Below are 20,115 nucleotides of genomic sequence, written 5' to 3' on the forward strand. Positions count from 1 at the left end.
GTCTAAAATGTAAGAGATTTTTGTATGTACATTACTGGTATTTGTTTTTCAACACTGATTATCTGGCATGTTGGGAATGCCAAGGTTAAAACAAACTAATGAAAAACACTAAAACCCAGAGATGCACTCACAAATGCATTGAACCTCAACAAATGTCTATCACCCCATGGTTAAAATCATAGAATAAGTTGAGGAAATGAGAAACTATAGAGATTACATAAAGAGCAGAAAAATAAGAGCAAAAATGAATCATTTAATTATTCTTAGCAGCAAAAATGTTTTCAATGTTTGAGTATATCCCAGAGTAAAGTGAATTTCATTCATGTGTACATGGATGGGTAGATCGTCTTCAGGATAACGTTTGTGATAAAACAATTAACTTACATCTACCACACCCACTACTATATCCCATCTAGTCACATCATTTTACAAACTTGCTGCTAAAATCCATCCTGTTTTTTTTGAGAAGCAAAGGTGATCCTTGGGAAGTTGATGAATAGGCACAAAGTATAGGAATATGTACGTTAGCACATGTTCCCACACTGTGTATGTGTGTGTATGCACAAACGTGAAAGTGAGATACTTAATTTTACCCACAATATTACACTAGGTACATTGAAATTAACTGTTCAGGTACTTTGATTATAAATAACTACAGTTGAGCTTTCATTTGAAATTTTAGTTGCACATAGTCCCACCGAAGAAAATTGCTGCCTTGAGTTTTCAAATTGATATCCAGTTATTGCCAAGTTTGCCATGAAGTTCTCTAGCTCCGTAATGCCACCAGTAAGTTTCTCATGATACTTTTACTGTACTGGAATCTAAATTTGAGAACTGAACCCAGGGAATTTTTCTGATTCACCGCCCCCCCCCCTTTTTTTCTGTTGTAATTATATCTGCAGTGACTACACTCAGTGACTAGAACACCAGTCTCAATTCTCTCCAAGATTTCGCCCATAAAGCTGGGAAGTGCATGATTTAGAAGTGGACAGTGAATTATTTCTTGCATGGTTTTCTTAAATATCTCCCTCATTGCCCACTACCTCTCAAAAAAGAGCAGTAGCTCACCTGGCTCATAGGACTGGGAGGAGGGAATGAGCCTGCTCCTCTGTACCCAGGAGTGGGAAGGCTTTCTGTTCCAGGCATGACTGCACGTCTCAAAGAATATCACTCTATCTGGCTCCCAGGCATGCTGTTTTCCTGCTTCCTTCTCTGGAATTTAGGTTATCTCTGCTCCTTGATAGCATCCATAGAAAACTATGATTTTAGGGGATTTTTTAGTATGTTATTCCTTTTATAATTCCATGGGTGACAGGGACTGTAAGCTACCATCTGGTGTTTCACAGGATGCATATTAACAGGAAGCTGGAGTTAGGAGGAGAGCCAGGACTCAAACACAGGCATTCCAGCATAGGATGTGAGCATTACAAGCAGTGTCAAAGGCAGCGCCAAATTACTGCCCCTAAAAGTTATTTTTAAATAATAAACAATATGAATATATGAAGATATTGCAAGACAGTCTTGTCACATTAAGAATATGTTTACAAAATTTTATTAGTATAACAAATTTGCATCGTTTTAATAAAGTGAAAATTCATATGATATCAAAAAATTAAAGTGACCATTGACAATTGCATTAGATTGAAGTGTTCATTAACTTTATACTAACATACTTTATTTGATTATGTAAAACCACAGATAATGAAGATAGCCTACTGCAAGCACAATGTTAGTTCACATTTTCTTTATTTTGTAATGTTCAGTTTATTCATGAAAGAAACCTATTAAAATGAATTAATGCCTCTTTTCTTCTTTATTAATTCAATAAGAACATAAGGAAAATGTGTAGTAATAAAATAAATATGACCTAGATTAAGAATGTTATGATTTAAAAATAAAACAATTAATGGGGGTGGCATTGTGGTGCAGTGGGTTAAACCTTAGCTTGCAATGCCCACATCCCATGTCAGAGTGCCAGTTTGAGTCCCGGCTTCTCTGGTTCCAATCTATCTCTTTGCTAATGCCCCAGGGAAGGCAGTGGATGATGACCCAAGTGCTTAGAATTCTGCCACCATGTGGAGACCCAAATGAAGTTCTGGACCTGGCCCTGCCCTTGCTTTTACTGACATTTGAGTGAACCAGCAGATGGAAGATCTTTCTCTCTCTGCCTCTAACTCTCTCTATCACTTTACCTTTCAAATAAATGAATGAATGAATGAATCTTTTTAAAAAATTTGAAATAGCAAAGCTAAAACATACAGAAGACTATTAAAAAAAGCTAGAAGCATCCTTTTAGCCACTTCCTCCCCAGAGTTTTTAAATATTGTATTTCTCATTGACTGTGTTAAAAGATAAGTATTATTTTACTTAATTAACATTAATGAATTCCTTGTGAGTTTAAATAAAATTTGAAGAGGTATTTACTGCATTTCTAGAGAGAACGGCAATAGAAATTTCAATAAAACTGGGTTTTACTAGTTTCTGTATTTACTTTAATAAAATGATTCATCAAAATAGTATTTCTAAGGCTTATTCCTGGGAAACATTTTACAAGAATACGCTTTATAATTGAGCAGCCTAATTATTCATAAACAAATTTCAATAAATTTTTCCACTATGCATAGATAATTATTATGCTTTGATTAAATTTTTATGGAATGTATAAAGACACGTGTGGAAGAGAAAAGATGTAGGCCTCTTATACCATCTTTGGCCTTTGAATAGATGATGAAGTGATATGTTATTATTCTTTATTACTGTTTAATCTCCACCTCCTTAATGCAAGTTCTCTGAGATGAAATAACTTTCAGATCCCAATGTGATCTGCTCTTCCTCCTAAACTTCTGATATCAAGTCTGTGGTGTTCTCATGCCACATCAACCAATTCCCCAACTTTCTGAACATGAAGTGTGTGTCTTATATCCAACTCAATTCTGGTGCTAATTACCCAGAGTTAGTGCAGTCCCTGCAAGTTGGCCTCCACTTAAGAAACCAGCTGCTGCCTGTGCAGTGGCTCAATAGGCTAATCCTCCACCTGCGGCATCAGCACACCGGGTTCTAGTCCCGGTCGGGACGCCGAATTCTCTCCCAGTTGCCCCTCTTCCAGGCCAGCTCTCTGCTGTGGCCCGGGAGTGCAGTGGAGGATGGCCTGAGTTCTTGGGCTCTGCACGCGTATGGGAGACCAGGAGAAGCACCTGGCTCCTGGCTTTGGATCATCGCAGGGCGCCGGCTGCAGCAGGCATTGGAGGGTGAACCAACGGCAAAGGAAGACCTTTCTCTCTGTCTCTCTCTCTCTCACTGTCCACTCTGCCTGTAAAAAAAGAAAGAAAGAAAGAAAGAAAGAAAGAAAGAAAGAAAGAAAGAAAGAGAGAGAGAGAAAGAGAGAGAGAGAGAGAGAGAGAGAGAGAGAGAGAAAGAAAGAAAGAAAGAAAGAAAGAAAGAAAGAAAGAAAGAAAGAAAGAAAGAAAGAAAGAAAGAAACCAGCTGCAGCTCCTACACCTGCTACAAAGCAGGGGTTCCCATGACCTCCTCCTCCTCAGGATTGATAATTCACTGCCATGGCTCACAGAACCCAGGGAATCCTTTTACTTACATGCACAGCTCATGAGAAAGAATATTGCAAATATATAAATGACTGGCCAGGTGAAGACTGAGGAAGATGGAAGTGTAGAAGGATCCCAAGAACAGACATCTCTCCGTGCATAGAGTTAAGGTGCACCACCCTCCAGGCACATGGATGTGTTCACTAACCCTGAAGCTCCCTAGATTCTGTCTTTTAGGGCTTTTATGAGGGTTTCATCTTATAGGCATGATAAGTTAGTAACTCAGTTCCCAGCCTCTCTCGCCACAGATTGAGAGAAGAGAGTTGAAACTTCCAAACTTCTGTGACCAAGTCCCTATTCTGAAGCTATCTAGGGATCCACTACAAAACTCTTTGTAAGAACCAAAGACACTTGTAACAACTTCTATCACCAGGAAATTCCATGGGATTTAGGAACTGTGAGTCAGGAACTGGAATTAAAAACCAAACACCAGTAGGTACTTCTTATTATATCACACTATCGCAATCACAGTTTGATAATCACTATTCTCTTTGTCCATAGACATTTTTGGTACCCCTCTTTCCCAGCTTGTGTGATTCATATTATGGGTGAAAACTGGGCATCCCCCTCATTTTGTGCGAGGCTAATGGCAATGAATGAGCTACTGAAAGATTTAAGGATCAAATGAATGGACGAATTGATAAAAATTGAGTGTCAGGAACTGAAGTTCAAACTCCAGTCAACACACCACTTAGTTTAGTTACTGTTTGACTTTAGGCAAGGAAAAGAAGTTGTCTCTTAGTTTTCTTGTGTAAAATAGAAATCATCTTGATATTATGATAGTAATAACAATCTAACTAATTAATAAAAGAGCATATTAGGAGACCATTTAATATCGGGCACACTGTTGAATATGAAGGAAAAATTAAAATACATTTTTAAGATTTATTTACTTATTTGAAAGTCAGAGTTACAGAGAAAGAGGGAGACACAGAGAGAGAAAAATCTTTAAATTACTGGTTCATCCCCAGATGTACACAATGGCCGGGGCTGGGTCAAGCCAAAGTCAAGTACCAGGAGCATCTTCTGGGTCTCCTGTGTCGGGAGCAGAGACTCACGCACTTGGGCCATCTTCCACTGCTCTTGCCAAGCCATTAGCAGGGAGCTTGATCAAAAGTGGAGAAGCCAGGACTTGAACCAATGCCCATATGGAATACCAGCATCAGAGACTGTGGGTCTACCTGTTACACCATAATGCCAGCTGCAAAAAAATTTTATTTTAAATATATATATTTATATGTGTTATATAAATATACAAAATATTTAAGATATTTGTATATTGACCTTCAAGATGATTTCGTTAATAATGTGAGTTCCTATAATATATTACTATACAGAAATTGTTCTCAAAATAAAGTTATTTCTAGAAAAATTAAAATTATACAAATTCATACATTATATCAGTTAAAAGTCTTTATGTTTGTTGTTTAAATATTACATATATAAAATAAAATAACTATTCTTTCTATATTAATATGTTTTATATAATATTCTGCCACTTAAGGCTTTTAAAATATAATTTTATTTAATATGGTTATTTTAAATTTTTAAATAAAATTGTTGGTGCCTTTAATTCATTATTATCTATAGTCTCTAGATTTTTAACTAAAACTTTATTTTCCTAAATGTTCAGGTTCCTCTCAAGTTTGGTACAAAATCTGTTCAATGTAAGATAGTTTAAAAACTATTTTTGCATAATAAAATTTGCATTTATTTTAGAAAAAATATCAGATTTTGATTTTTGTCTTCAATCTGGTTACCTCTCTACAATAAATATTTTATTTTTTCAAAAGATTTATTTATTTATCTGAAAGTCAGAGTTAAACAGAGAGAGAAGGAGAGGCAGAGAGAGAGATTGGTCTTCCATCGGCTCACTGGTTCACTCCCCAGCTAGCTACAACAGCAGGAGCTGTGCTGATCTGAAGCCAGGAGCCAGGAGCTTTCTCTGAGTCTCCACCACTGGTGCAGGGGCCCAAGGACTTGGGCCATCTTTTATTGCCTTCCCAGACCATAGCAGAGAGCTGGTTCAGAAGTGGAGCACTGCAGGCGGCGGCTTTACCCACCACGCCGCAGCGCCAGCCTCTCTTCAACAAATATTTTAAAGACAAAATATCCATAAGAAAACTTGTCTCTATTTGCAAACTTTGTGAGCAGGTTGCTAGGTTTAAGTACCACACTCTCAGGTTCTTTTGAAATATTTCCACTCTAAAATAGCGAAAGGGGCAGTCATTTGGCTTATGAGTTAACACTTTGCCTGGGATACCCGTATTCCACATTTGAGTACCTGGGTTCAAATTCTGGTTCTACTCCTGATTCCTGCATCCTGCTAAGTCCCACTCTGGGGGGCAGCGGGTGATGGCTCAAGCATGTGGGGTCCTCATATCCACATGGAATTTCTGACTCCTGGCTTTGGCGTGGCCCCCCAAAAATCTCTCCTCTCTCTCTCTTTTTCTCTCTCTCTCTCCGTGTGTGTGTGTGTGTGTGTGTGTGTGTGGCTCTGCCTTTCAAACAAATAAAATAAAATTAAGTAGATTTTAAAATAGATAAATTAAATGTATTTCACATCTATTTATTATCAACAAAATGAACTTCCAAAACTTTCCTTTGATTCTAAAACTTTGATGAAAAAACAGAAATAACCATTGCAATTAATGTAATATATTTGTTAATTTAAAACTACATGTTGACAATTATAGCTTCTTGTCTTTTTAGCCACAAGGAAATTTATATTCAAAAGTAAATGTAAACCTATTTATATAACATTTATTTGCTGTAGTATTTGTCTTAGGCACAGTGCTTTAAAACAATGATGCTTAACAATGTTACTATGACTTATGTTATGGTTTGTGCTGACAAATTTTTTGTAGAGATTTGAGATCTTATCTGCTCTCTTGAAAAGCATGGGTACAATTTTTAATTTTTCTGTAATTAATACACAGTTATTCATAAGTGTTGAAATTTAACTGAAATGTGATCCCTGTTAAACATAAGAGTGGGAATAAGAGAGGGAAGAGATGTACAATTTGGGACATGCTCAAGTTGACTTGCCCCAAATGGTAGAGTTAGAAACATACCAGGGGACTCCAATTTAATCCCATCAAGGTGGCATGTACCAATGCCATCTCACTATTCCAAGTGATCAATTTCAGTTCACAATTGATCATAATGAAAGGACTAAGAGTCAAAGGGAGCACATAAACAAGTCTAGTACCTGCTAATACTAACCGATAGAATAAATAAAGGGGAGAGTGATCCAACATGGGAAGCGAGATACTCAGCAGACTCATAGAATGGCGAATGTCCTAAACAGCACTCTGGCCTCAGAATCAGCCCTAAAGGCATGCGGATCTGGCTGAAAAGCCCATGAGAGTATTTCAGGCATGGAAAGCCAAGACACTCCGGCAAAAAAAGAAAAAAAAAAAAAAAAAAACCTACATGAAAGATCTCTGTGAGTGAGATCCCAGTGGAAAGAACAGGTCTTCAAAGAAGGAGGTACCTTTCTCTGAAGGGAGGAGAGAACCTCCATTTTGACTATGACCTTGTCTAAACAAGATAAGAGTTGGAGAACTCAAGGGGCTTCCATAGCCTTGGAAACTCATGACTGGTGCATAGGGAGATTACTGATGCCATAAACAGGAGTGTCAATTTGTAAAGTCAACAACAGGAGTCACTGTGCACTTACTCCTCATGTAGGATCTCTGTCCTTAATGTGCTGTACATTGAGACTTAATGCTATAATTGTTGCTCCCCCTCTTCATGGAGGAATAACACTAAACCTGCCTAAGCTTCATATCCGAGTCACGGCACCATTATGTCGCTCCCCATCTTCGTGGAGGAACGACACAGGACCCTGCGCTGTTCTTTCGTCTGCTCGGCCCTCCCCGGGTTTGCTGCTGGTTCTTCCCAGGTTGGCTACCGTCCCTTCCACCTCCATGGAAGGGCGGTTCCCCCTGCCACATTCCCCACTTCCGCGGGGGAGCGACACACCGCCGGCCTGCTCTCTTGGGGGCTGCACAGGTGTTCCTTCAGATAGATGTTCCTGGTGCATGTTGTCTCTCTCCTCCTTTATAGTCCTCTTCCACCAATCCCAACTCTGCTACCCACACGCCGAGTACGCTGCTCTCCTCCAATCAGGAGCAGGTCCTACAGTTTCTTGGTTGAACTGGAAGCAGCTGCGTAGAAGCTGTTACTCCCTTCTCAGCGCCATATTGTGGGAGAGCAGATGCATAGAATAAGTCTTAATTCCAGTAACAGTCTTAGTCCGAGTTGCTCCCCACAATAATGAGTATTCAAACAGTATATTTCACTTTGTGTTTCTATGGAGGTGCAAACTGTTGAAATCTTTACTTAATGTATACTAAACTGATCTTCTGTAAAAAAAAAAAAAAAAAAAAAAAAAAGAAGAAATTATCAATTCCCAACTTGACTCTCACTGGGATTAAACATGACAATAGGTCTGATCTGATTTCATCATCATTTAAAAAATCATCTATTATTTTTCACTTTATGTTTCTGTGTGGGAGCAAACTGTTGATATCTTTACTTAATGTATGCTACACTGATCTTCTGTATATAAAGAGAATCAAAAATGAATCTTGATGTGAATGGAAGGGGAGAGGGAGTGGGAAAGGGGAGGGTTGCGGGTGGGAGGGACGTTATGGGGGGGAAGCCATTGTAATCCATAAGCTGTACTTTGGAAATTTATATTCATTAAATAAAAGTTAAAAAAAAATTTAATTTTTCATTAAGCATGCATTCTTTTTTACTTCATTGATGCCAGTGAGTGTATTACAAAATGAAAAGTCTTACTTTTCTACTACTACACTGAAAAATAAATAAATAGTTGTAAGTTTACAATACATAATAAATTACAAAAACATTCTCCCTCTGTGCCCTCTACAATCAAATGCCATATGCAATGTTTCTTTGTTAATTTTTTTATTAATAGAAAAAGAACAGATTTAATGTATTTCATAAGTACAATTTTAAGATAAACAGGGGCTAAAACACAAATCACAAGATATCTGTTTCATTCTTATATCTTTTTTGTATTCTATATAAATTGTCACATATCAAAGGAAAGATGATATTTGTCTTTTCAGCACTGATTTCTTTCTTTTTTTTTAAAGATTTTTATTTATTTACTTGACAGGTAGAATTACAGACAGAGAGAGAGAGAGACAGAGAGAAAGGTCTTCCTTCCGTTGGCCATCTTCTGCTTTCCCAGGTCACAGCAGAGAACTGAACTGGAAGAGGAGCAGCCAGGACTAGAACCGGCACCCATATGGGATGCTGGAACAGCAGGTGGAGGATTAACCTAGTGTGCCATGGCACCGGCCCTGGTACTGATTTATTTCTAACTCAGAGGCAGCTTCTTAACTCTTCAGTATTTAGTCACCTTGTATTATTAACAAACACCTATACACAGATATTAGGACGGTGTCAGCTGTCTTTCTTTTATGGTAAGTACTTTCAAAATTCTCAAATTCTGTCTTCAACTATTTTAAGATACAAAATGCATTCTTGTTAATAGTCAGGCTACTATGCTTAAGAGCACATACCTTACTTCTCTTATGTAATGAAACATGTAGCTTTTGATGAATCTCTTTTCCTTCATACTCCCTATTCTCTCTATCTCTGGTAATCATTTTTCTGCTATCAACTTCTATTAAATCAACTTTTTGAGATTTCATATATATGTGAGATCATAAAGTTTTATCTTTCTTCTGTGTTTGCCTTATTTAAGTCAAAGTAACATCCTCCAGGTCTGTCTATGATGTTGTAAATAACAGGATTCCATGCTTTCTTATGGCCGAAAGAACCCCATTGTGTATATGTAACACATTTTCTTTACCCCTTGTTGTGCATTTAGGTTGGTTCCTTATCATCACTGTTATGAATAGTGCTTTAATGATCACAGGAATGCAAGTGTCTGTTCAAAATGCTGATTTCATTTCTTTTGGATGTGTATCCTGTATTGAGATTGTAGATTATAAAGTAGTTCTACTTTTGGACTTTTGAGATACCTCCATACTCTTCTTAATAATGGCTGCATTAATTGACATTCCATGAGCAGTGTATAAGAGTTCTGATTTCTCCATATCCTTGTCAGAATTTATTTCCTGTATTTATTTCCTGTCATTCTCACTAGGATTAGATCAAATCTCATTGTGGTTTTGATTTGCATTTCCTTGATGGTTAGTGGTATGGAGTATTTTTTGTTTCATATATAAACAGTCTTCAAAAAGTTCATGGAAAATGTGTATTACTTTTAATTCCACTTTTCTACAAATATTTTGAAGTCTCATAATATCTGTTGTCTGTTTTGAATGTCTTTTCTTGAGAAAAGTTTATTCAGATATTTAGGCTATTTTTTGAAGAAAATTGCTTTATTTGCAGAAAGAGAGGGGTGGAGAGAGTGGAGAGAGATATAGAGATAGATAGAGACAGAGATAGAGATGAGAGAGAGAGAGAGAGTATGGAGATAGAGACAGAGGCAGATATGGAGATGGAGATGGAGATGAGAGAGAGAGAGAGAGAGAGAGAGAGAGAGCCTCCCATATACTGGTTCACTCCCTAAATGCCTACACGAGCTATGGCTGGGCCAGGTTAAGCAGGAACCAGGAGCTCCTATGTAAGTCTTCCAGGTAGATGACAGTAACTCAACTATTTGAAATACCATCTGCTACCTCCAGGGTGTGCAGTAACAAAAACCTGGAAACAGGAACTGAGTTTGGACTTAAAGCTAGGCACTGTGATATGAGATGTGGACAGCCAAATGGTATCTAATGAATATTCCAAGTGCCAGATCTTTGCCTCTTTTCAATTGGATTATTAGAGCATTTTCTACACTGAATCACTTGATTTCCTTATAAAATCTGTAATGTTACCAAATATTTTTCCCGTCCAGTAGGTATTCTCTTAGCTCTGTAGGTTGTTTCCTTTGTTGTGCAGAAGCTTTTTAGTATTATATAATCCCATTTTATAACTTTTGCTTTTGTGGTCTATCCTTTTGGAGTTATATTCAAAAATTTTAGTCCAGATCAATGTCTTGCAGTATTTCCTTTATATTTTATTTTAGTAGTTCTATAGCTAAAGGTCTACAATTAAGTATTTAAGCCATCTTTAGTCAATATTTGTAATGGGTAAAAGATGAGAATCTGATGGTTTCTTCTGCTCATGGTTATCCAGTTTTCCTATCACCTTTTACTGAAAAGACTATCTTTTCCCAAACACTGTCCTGTCAAAAAGAAGTTGGCTGTAAATACACGGGATTATATCTGGGCTCTGTCCATTCATCTGTGTGTCCATTTTTATGACAACACTGTGCTGTTTGAATTACTGAATCTTGGTAATACAATTTGAAGATAGGGTGATGCTTTTGTGTTTGTTCCTTTGCTCTACTATTTTCAAAATTTGATGTCTTTTGAGATTCCATAAAAATTTCAATTTTTTTCTGTTTCTGTAAAGAATAGCATTGTGCTTTGAAAAGGATGGGTTGAATTTGTAGATCAATTAGGGTAACATGGACATTTTGACAAAATTAAATCTTCTAATTAAAGAACATGAAATATATTTCCATTTATTTATATCTTATTCAATTTTTTTCATCAATGGTTTGCAGTTTTTATTGTGAAAACATTTTACTTTCTTGATTTAATTGTTTTGTATCTCTTATAAAAATCAGATTGTTCTCTTTATCTCTTTTTCAGACATTTTGTTATTAGTGTGTAAAAATACTATAAATTTTTTGTGTGCTGATGTTGTATCCCACAACTTCAATGGATTTATGTATTACTTCTAACAGGTTTGTGTCTAGGAGTTATCATATATGTATTAATTATTGTAGCACTTCATCTATTCTATTATATTTGGATTTACCTAGAGACTCATTCTGGCTGGTAGAATTTTTTTTAGATAAGTAGCAATGATTTTTGGCTCCAGAAGATCTTGAAGAATAAAACCTTGGCATTTGAAATGTCTTTTATTTAGAGTAGTAGTAAAAATGGAAAAAGATAACATAAATTATGGTGAAAAACCATAGCCAGAGAGTTCCTTAGAGTTTTCTGAACACTTTCACCAACTTGAAATATCGGAAACACAGACACCTTATTCCCCCTAGTACTCACAGGCTCTGGGTGGACCAATCTGATGAGAATGAAGAGCAAGATGAAAATGAGGAGTGATATCAACTACAAGAAAAAAAAAAGAATAACAATAGAAAAAGATCCAAGCAAATTGCTTCTTTGGCCTGCTGAAAAAACCTGGCAAGCCTCAGTGCAGAGGTTACTTTCTGAAAAGGCCAGCCTTGTGAACGGTAGGGATGGAGATCAATATAGCCGTCTTCATCGAGCAGCCGACAGTGGACACTTGGATATTGTTCATGAGCTGATGGCTCAAGGGGTGGCAGTGCATGCGGGGACTGTGGATGGCAGGAGACGACAGCACAGTGCTTGTAAGTGGAATGATGCCAGCGTGGCTTCGGTCTTACTTCAGCAGGATGTGGATATCAGTGCCCGAACAAAAGGCCTCTTGACCTCCTTGCATCTTGCTGCTGGGAAAAGAGGCAGCAGAGATACCCTTGAATGTCTCCTGACGAGCCATTATATTGAACCAGACCTGAAAAACAACTTGGAAGTAATCACATTTGATGTCATCAGGAGATCAAGTACCTAGCAGTACCTCTTTGAAATTGTGGGAAACAGTACAAATTCTTCCCTTCAGTCTTAATGGTTCTAGTAATTTTTTTTAGTGTTTAAGTAGTAGTGCCTCCATTGTAAGAGATGTCAAATGTTCCCTAATGCAAAGTTGACATCAACTGAAGAAAAATCATTGGTACTCGCTTTAATATTTGTCCAAACAATGTGCCTGATATTGATGTCAAAACATATTTGAGAGTTGCTTGAATATATCTTTTTTTTTTTTTTACAGGCAGAGTGGACAGTTAGAGAGAGAGAGAGGAGAGAAAGGTCTTCCTTTGCCTTTGGTTCACCCTCCAATGGCTGCCGCGGCCGGCATGCTGCGGCCGGCACACCGCGCCTATCCGAAGGCAGGAGCCAGGTGCTTCTCCTGGTCTCCCATGGGGTACAGGGCCCAAGCACTTGGGCCATCCTCCACTGCACTCCCTGGCCACAGCAGAGAGCTGGCCTGGAAGAGGGGCAACCAGGACAGAATCCGGCGCCCCGACCGGGACTAGAACCCGGTGTGCCGGCGCCGCTAGGCGAAGGATTAGCCTAGTGAGCCGCGGCGCCAGCCTGAATATATCTTTAATAATTTCTGTGGATTTTTTGATTTTTCTCGGAGGTAGTCTCTATATAACCATATTTCAGAATTTGACACAGGTTGTACAGAAATTGAAGATATATTTGGTGCTGATCTAGGAAAATTATATTTCTTTAAAATGCCATATATTGGGGTTTTTGACATTTACTATATTGACATGTAGTTTTATAAGGTATGGTAATTCAGAATTTAATTCTTAAATATTTAAAGAAAGAATATTTTAGAGAAATAATAGTTTGTGAATTGGGAGAATACAACATTTATCTCTTTTGTAACTGAAGGGAAATGAGTTCTTCACTTTATTACACAGTATGTCTTTGCTTCTCTGGTGTAGACCACAAGTATTTGCATGAAAAATTAAGAAAGAGATATTTTATTATTGTTATTTTATGTACATAATTTCTTTGTCTTGAAATTTGCTGTGTTCTTCCTCTCCCTCTTAAAGACATAAATAAGATTGAGCATGGAATTTTGTATTTTCTAAGATTGAGCATGGAAATTTGTATTTTCTATACTAGTCACTGCAGTTTCTGATGAATTAATCATTGCTAAAAGCTGTGCTACTGAAAGGATCTGGTGAAGAGAACTCCCAATAGTGGGAAGCTGAGTCTACTAGGACTAGGTGACAGCCTCTCTAATTAGGTTCACATTCTAGTTGAAAAACACCTAACAGTAGTCCTTGTTGATAGGTTAACAGGCACAACAATAAAATCAAATGAAACCCTATTTATTCTGAATTTGGCACAGCAGAGAAGACTCCCTTGTCTGGACTCACTTATTAAGCCAGTACTTAATTTCTCTTTACACTATAGGGCACAGTGTGGAAAAGACTGGACAATTTCAAACAAACTTAGAGAGCAGCAAGATGATCACTTCCCAATGAGGCCTTTAAAGTGTTCACCAGAGCCCTGCTGTGTTTAATGGGGACACACTGAACAATTGGGAATATAGTCTCTTTTTTGCCATACTTTTAAATCACAGATTTGCAGAGTCTGTTGTAGTAAGAACAAAATGGGGTTCTTAGAAATTCAGGTCTTTTGAAATTTATACAAATAGGTGATGGTGGGGAGTCCATTTTCTCCATCACCTTGGAATTAGTGGAAAAGGATTTTCCAAATCTTTATGACATGCATTTCTAACTAACAGTCTGTTTACTTAACTTACCTTGAATGGCTCGAGTAATAGAAAACTTTTTTGCCTCATCAAGTAGCACATTCCTTGTGGATATTGCACGATGTTGGATCCAAATTTTGTTCTAATTTCATTTATCACCCTTCCTTTGCTTTGTTTTTCTACTAGTATCTTATATGGTACCCTTGTAATAACTGATGCTTGCTTCAGCCAACACCCGTTAGCCAGTGGATCTCCACTGCAAGACGAGCATCCCTTGTTCCCATCATGGTGCCCCAGACCACTGTTTCCCTGTGGAGTGTAGTAATCAGAATTGGCCTGAGAAGTCTGTAAAATCAGTGGTGAATTCTAGATTACACACCCAGTACTCTTCTAGATATTCGAAATCTCTTCACACTGCTCATTCTCTTAGCTAAACATCAGCGAGTCACAGAGTCAGAGAAATTGCAATTGGAAGATGAGATTATGGTTTCCCTACCTCTCTTAATCTTCCTTACCTGGGGGTCCCGCTTTGTTATTTCTTTTTCTTTTAAGATTTCTATTTATGTATTTGAAAGGAAGAATTACAGATAGGCAGAGGTAGAGAGAGAGAGAGAGAGAGAGGTCTTCCATCTGCTGGTTCACTCCCCAATTGGCTGCAACAGCCAGAGCAAGGCTGATATGAAACCAGGAGCCAGGAGCTTCTTCCCGAGTCTTCCACGTGGGTGCAGGGACCCAAGGACTTGGAACATCTTCTACTGCTTTCCCAGGTCATAGCAGGGATCTGGATTGGAAGTGCAGCAACCAGGACTTGAACAGGTGCCCATATGGGAATGTCAGCACTGCAGGTGGTGGCTTTACCCGCTTTGCCACAGCGCTGGCCCCCTCACTTCTTTCTCATAATTTGATCTTTATGACATGCATCTGGATAGTTCTGTTCTATCAACAATTCCTTTTCTGTGTCCTATCCTAGCAGGAATCTGATCTTCTCTGCGTAAAGTGGATTAGTACTGTGGTAATCAGAAAAGTTAATCTCAATCTTAGCTTGCAATATTTTTCTTCCCACATCAATGATGGTGCTATAAAAAAGCTAGATGCCTTATAAATTGCTTGAAGTATACCTATGTTTAAAAAGATTAATTTTACTTACTTGAAAGGCAAACTTACAGAAAGAAAAGGTGAGAGCGAGGGCGAGAGCGAGAAAGAGAGCAGGAGCGAGGGAGAAAGAGAAGGAGATTTTCCACCATTTCCTACATGGCCACAATGGCTGGGACTAGGCCAAGCTGAAGCCAGGAGCCTGCAATTCCATCTGGGTCTCCCATATGGATGTCAGGTGCCTGAGTACTTGGGACATCTTCTGCTTCTTTCCCATGTGCATTAACATGGAGCTGTATTGGAAGTAGAGCAGCCCCTACTCAACCCTGTGCTTATATGGAATGCCAGTGTCACAGGTGGGGGCTTAACTTACTGTACCACCCACGATGCCAGCCCAACCCATCTAAAATGCACATGTGCTCTGAAAACCCTGAAAGACTGGCTACAGAAACCATATTCTTTATTTAGAAAGACAGAGGTCTGAGCCACCTGCATTTAGGTGGAAAGGACAGCTTTCCCCAACAAGTGCTACTCAATCAGTGACAGCCAAATCAGCATATGTGGAGAATTATTAGAAATGAACACATCAGGAAAAATGAAGACTTGAGCCCCTTCACTAGATATTTGGAATTATACATTTAGAGAATAGGACAGTGATTCTCTAAGGAAATTTAATTCAGGATACAGTGGGGAAATGTTTCTCAACCATAGTTCAGTTTCATTCTCTGCCCCTTCCGGGGACTTCTGGTGGGCCATTTACGTGGTATCAAATGTGGCAGGCTAAAAGAAGAGCATATTCTCTCCAGCATTGCACATCCATGGTGTTCACCATCTTCAATGATCTGATTTACTAGCCTCACCCCCACTTTCCCTTAGATGTGCTCTTGAATTGTTGCTTACAGACATGTCCTGTAACTGTCTTCACTCCTATGCTCCCCACCTGGAATGCCAACTGTGTCCATTGGCATCTGTCAGGACTGCATTCATCTTTCATAATAAAGCCTAAAAATCCACATCCTCATTGTCACTTTCCAGACACACTTTAAAACCACACCTGGAAACAAATGACTTTTTTTTTCTATACCCTCATATCACATCATTCGTAACACTCTGTAATCACTGTCACAGTTTTTCAGGTACAATGATTGAGTGTTCTGGGAAAACAGTGACTGAAACAAAATTTTATATTGTAACAATTAATTAGAGAGTTAATCACAAATAAGCAGAAATAAAATAATAGTAAGGAAGTCACTGAGGTGGCAGGAACAAATTAAATTCAAGAGGGTGAATTTCTGATATGAGTATCACTTGGTATCAAGTATGGATAAATATATATTTCCCTTGTGGAATCATCATAAAGTCCCCATGAATAACTGAATCTTAGAACATTGTGTCCAGAGTGAAGAATGGAGAAATAATTAACTCCTGGCTCCCATATCTCATTGGTCAAGAGTTTGTACTATGACATATTTCATGCCTCCTCTATTCTCAATTGTGTTTGAGCCATTCTCTTTGCACCTTAAGCCTTAGCATTGACAAGAAAGCTTGGAGCAGAGCAGTGAGGACAGGAGGGCAAACATTGTCAGCTTCTGTATAGGAGAATGATCTGAACTCACTCAGAGTTGGCCTAACTTCTGGCAACTGGGAAGGAAAGGTAGACAAAGGTCCTAGAAAGGGACCATGTTGAGGGACCATGGCATACAAAGGTATTTGATGCCCATTGTGGGTATTCATGGCTTATTCACCCAGAGAAAATGTATGGTCTGTGAAGACAGAGTTTGGTATTTTAATATTTTCACAGCTGCCAATATTTATCTTGATCATAATAGATTTTTGAATATGCTACAGCAGTGTAAGATTATTAAGGATTTAAAATTATTTGCTCAACGAACTGCATTGTAATAACCCTACCATTCAACCCAGCCATCCCACTCCTTGGAATTCACCCAAAGGAAATTAAATTGGCAAACAAACAAGCTGTCTGCACATTAATGTTTATTGCAGCTCAATTCACAATAGCTAAGACCTGGAACCAACCCAAATGCCCATCAACAGCAGACTGCATAAAGAAATCATGGGACATGTACTCTATAGAATACTATACAGCAGTCAAAAACAACGAAACCCGGTCACTTGCAACAAGATGTAGGAATTTGGAAAACATCATGCTGAGTGAATTAAGTCAGTCCCAAAGGGACAAATATCATATGTTCTCCCTGATCGGCGACTACTAACTGAGCACCAAAGGGGAAACCTGTTTAAACGAAATGGACACTATGAGAAACAGTGACTTGATCAGCTCTTGTCCTGACGGTTGATGTACAGTGTAATACTTTATCCATTTTGGTTTTTTTTTTTGTTCTAGTACCATTGGTTGAACTCTGTAATTAACACACAATTATTCTTAGGTGTTTAAATTTTAACTGAAAAGTGAACCCTATTAGGAATTTGGAAAACATTATGCTGAGTGTAATAAGCCAATCCCAAAGGAACAAATAGCACTTGTTCTCCTTGATAGGTGACAACTAACTGAGCACCAAAAAGGAAACCTGTTAAAGAGAAAAGAACACTATGAGAAATGGTGACTTGATCAGCCCTCACCCTGACTGTTGATGAGCAACTTGATATGTTATCCATCTTAGTATTTTTTTGTTTGTTCTACTTAATACTTTTGGTTGAATACTGTAATCAATACACAATTCTTCTTAAGTGCTGAAACTTAACTGAAAATTGATCACTGTTAAATGTAAAGGTGGGAATAAGAGAGGGAAGAGATGTGTAATTCGGGACATGCTCAAGCTGACTTACCTCAAACGGTAGAGTTAGAAACATACCAGGGGATTCCAATTCAGTCCCGTCAAGGTGGCATGTACCAATGCCATCTCACTAGTCCAAGTGATAAATTTCAATTCACAATTGAACATAATGATAGGACTAAGAACCAAAGGGATCACATAAACAAAAATAGTGTTTGCAAATACTAGCTGATAGAATAAAAAAGGGAGAGAATGATCCAACATGGAAGGTGAGATACACAGCAGACACATAGAATGGCAGATGTCCTAAACAGCACTCTGGCCTCAGAATCAGCCCTTAAGGCATGCGGATCTGGCTGAAAAGCCCATGAGAGTATTTCAGGCATGGAAAGCCAAGACACTCTGGGGAAAAAAAAAAAAAAAAAAAAAAAAAAACTAAATGAAAGATCTCCACGAGTGAGATCCCAGTGGAAAGAATGGGTCATCAAAGAAGGAGGTACCTTTCTCTGAAGGGAGGAGAGAACTTCCACTTTGACCATGGCCTTGTCTAAATATGATCAGAGTCAGTGAACTCAGGGGGCTTCCATAGCCTTGGCAGCTCATGACAAGAGCCTAGGGTGATTAATGAGGCCATAAACAAGAGTGTCAATTTGTTAAGTCAACAACAGGAGTCACTGTGCACTTACTCCTCATGTAGGATCTCTGTCCTTAGTGTGCTGTACATTGAGATTTAATGCTATAACTGGTACTCAAACAGTATTTTTCACTTTATGTTTCTGTGTGGGAGAAAACTGTTGAAATCTTTACTTAATGTATGCTAATCTGATCTTCTGTATATAAAGAGAATCGAAAATGAATCTTGATGTGAATGGAAGGGGAGAGGGAGAGGGAAAGGGGAGGGTTGCGGGTGGGAGGGACGTTATGTGGGGGAAGCCATTGTAATCCATAAGCTGTACTTTGGAAATTTATATTCATTAAATAGAAGTTTGAAAGCAAAAAAAAAAAAAAGAAATATATTAACCCTTCATTTATAGGTTGTAAATTATAATCTCTAGGAAGAATCTTTTTCTGGATAGCCCTGGAAAACTATTTCAAGGAAAAACATTAAAATTTTAAAAATTGAAAAAAAATTAAATTTATAAATCAAGTGAAACTTGGCTTTTCCACTTGACCATATTTGATTAAAGAAAATCACAACTTCATTTTTTTCTGATTCATAAGTAATTATATTTCTTATATGCAGCACTGGATACAAAATAACTACATTAATATGCATTATATTATAAATGCTCTGTATTAGATATGTGTATAAATAATTGTAGCAGCATTTCTAAATTCTTAATGTTACATATAGAAGGATTGCAAACTGATTAACTATAAGTTTACTAATTAAATACAATTAATCATTAATATTTTAATTTGAATTTTAAACTCCCTCACACTAATATTCTTAAATTTTTACATTATGAATGATGTATTAGACTGCCTATTTTTTGAAAGGAATTTCTTTTGCCATTGAAAACATCATTTATCATCCCATTTTCCTGATAATTCCATTGATTTATAGCTCAGTAACACAAACATCCTTGAAGGTGTTACTCCCACAGATGCACATTTTGAATTCAAACTTCCAGTTCTTTTCAGGTGCTGAGTTTTCTTTCAGAAGACCACAACAGAAAAACCATCCATCCAAATATTTTAACTCATCTTCTGCTCCCAGGGATTTCTTTTTCTTACTTGTCCCCTAGACGCCTTTTTTTATAGCATTCACTGTTCTTTATCCCCTACCTCAATCAGTTCATCCAGCTAGATTAAAATAGAAGGAAATCTAGAGCTAGATTTCTCCAGGCATAGAAAAGAGGTTTTCGTTACATTGCAAATGGCAGAATTCAAATTCCACTTGTTTTCACTCATAGGCCACCAAGAATTATGCTACATTTAATGTCAGGGACCCAAACATAGTCATGGTGACAAGGGAGCAGCTAACACATGAAAACTTTAATATCACATGTAAAAAATACCAGACTTCATAACCTCCTCTCATTTACTTTATTTGGTGTAAACAGCTTTATGATATTAACATCTATACGACATATTTCAAAACAACCACTCGGCGTCTGAATGAGTCATGTTCATTTTTTTAGATATTTTATTATTTATTTGAGGGCAGAGTTACATATAGAGGGAGGGAGAGAGAGAGAAAGAAAGGCCTCCCTTCTTCTGGTTCACTCACCAAACGATTCAAAACCAAGAGCCAAGAGCCTCTTCCA

General features: G+C 37.8%; 1 pseudogene; it reads left to right on the forward strand.

Moving 5' to 3' along the window:
* Positions 1-11,607: 11,607 nt before the first annotated feature.
* LOC100354192 (ankyrin repeat domain-containing protein 49 pseudogene) lies at positions 11,608-12,332 on the forward strand (annotated as a pseudogene).
* The last annotated feature ends 7,783 nt before the right edge of the window (positions 12,333-20,115 follow it).

This window comes from Oryctolagus cuniculus, chromosome 5 (genome assembly GCF_964237555.1).
Source record: "Oryctolagus cuniculus chromosome 5, mOryCun1.1, whole genome shotgun sequence".
Lineage (NCBI taxonomy): Eukaryota > Metazoa > Chordata > Mammalia > Lagomorpha > Leporidae > Oryctolagus > Oryctolagus cuniculus.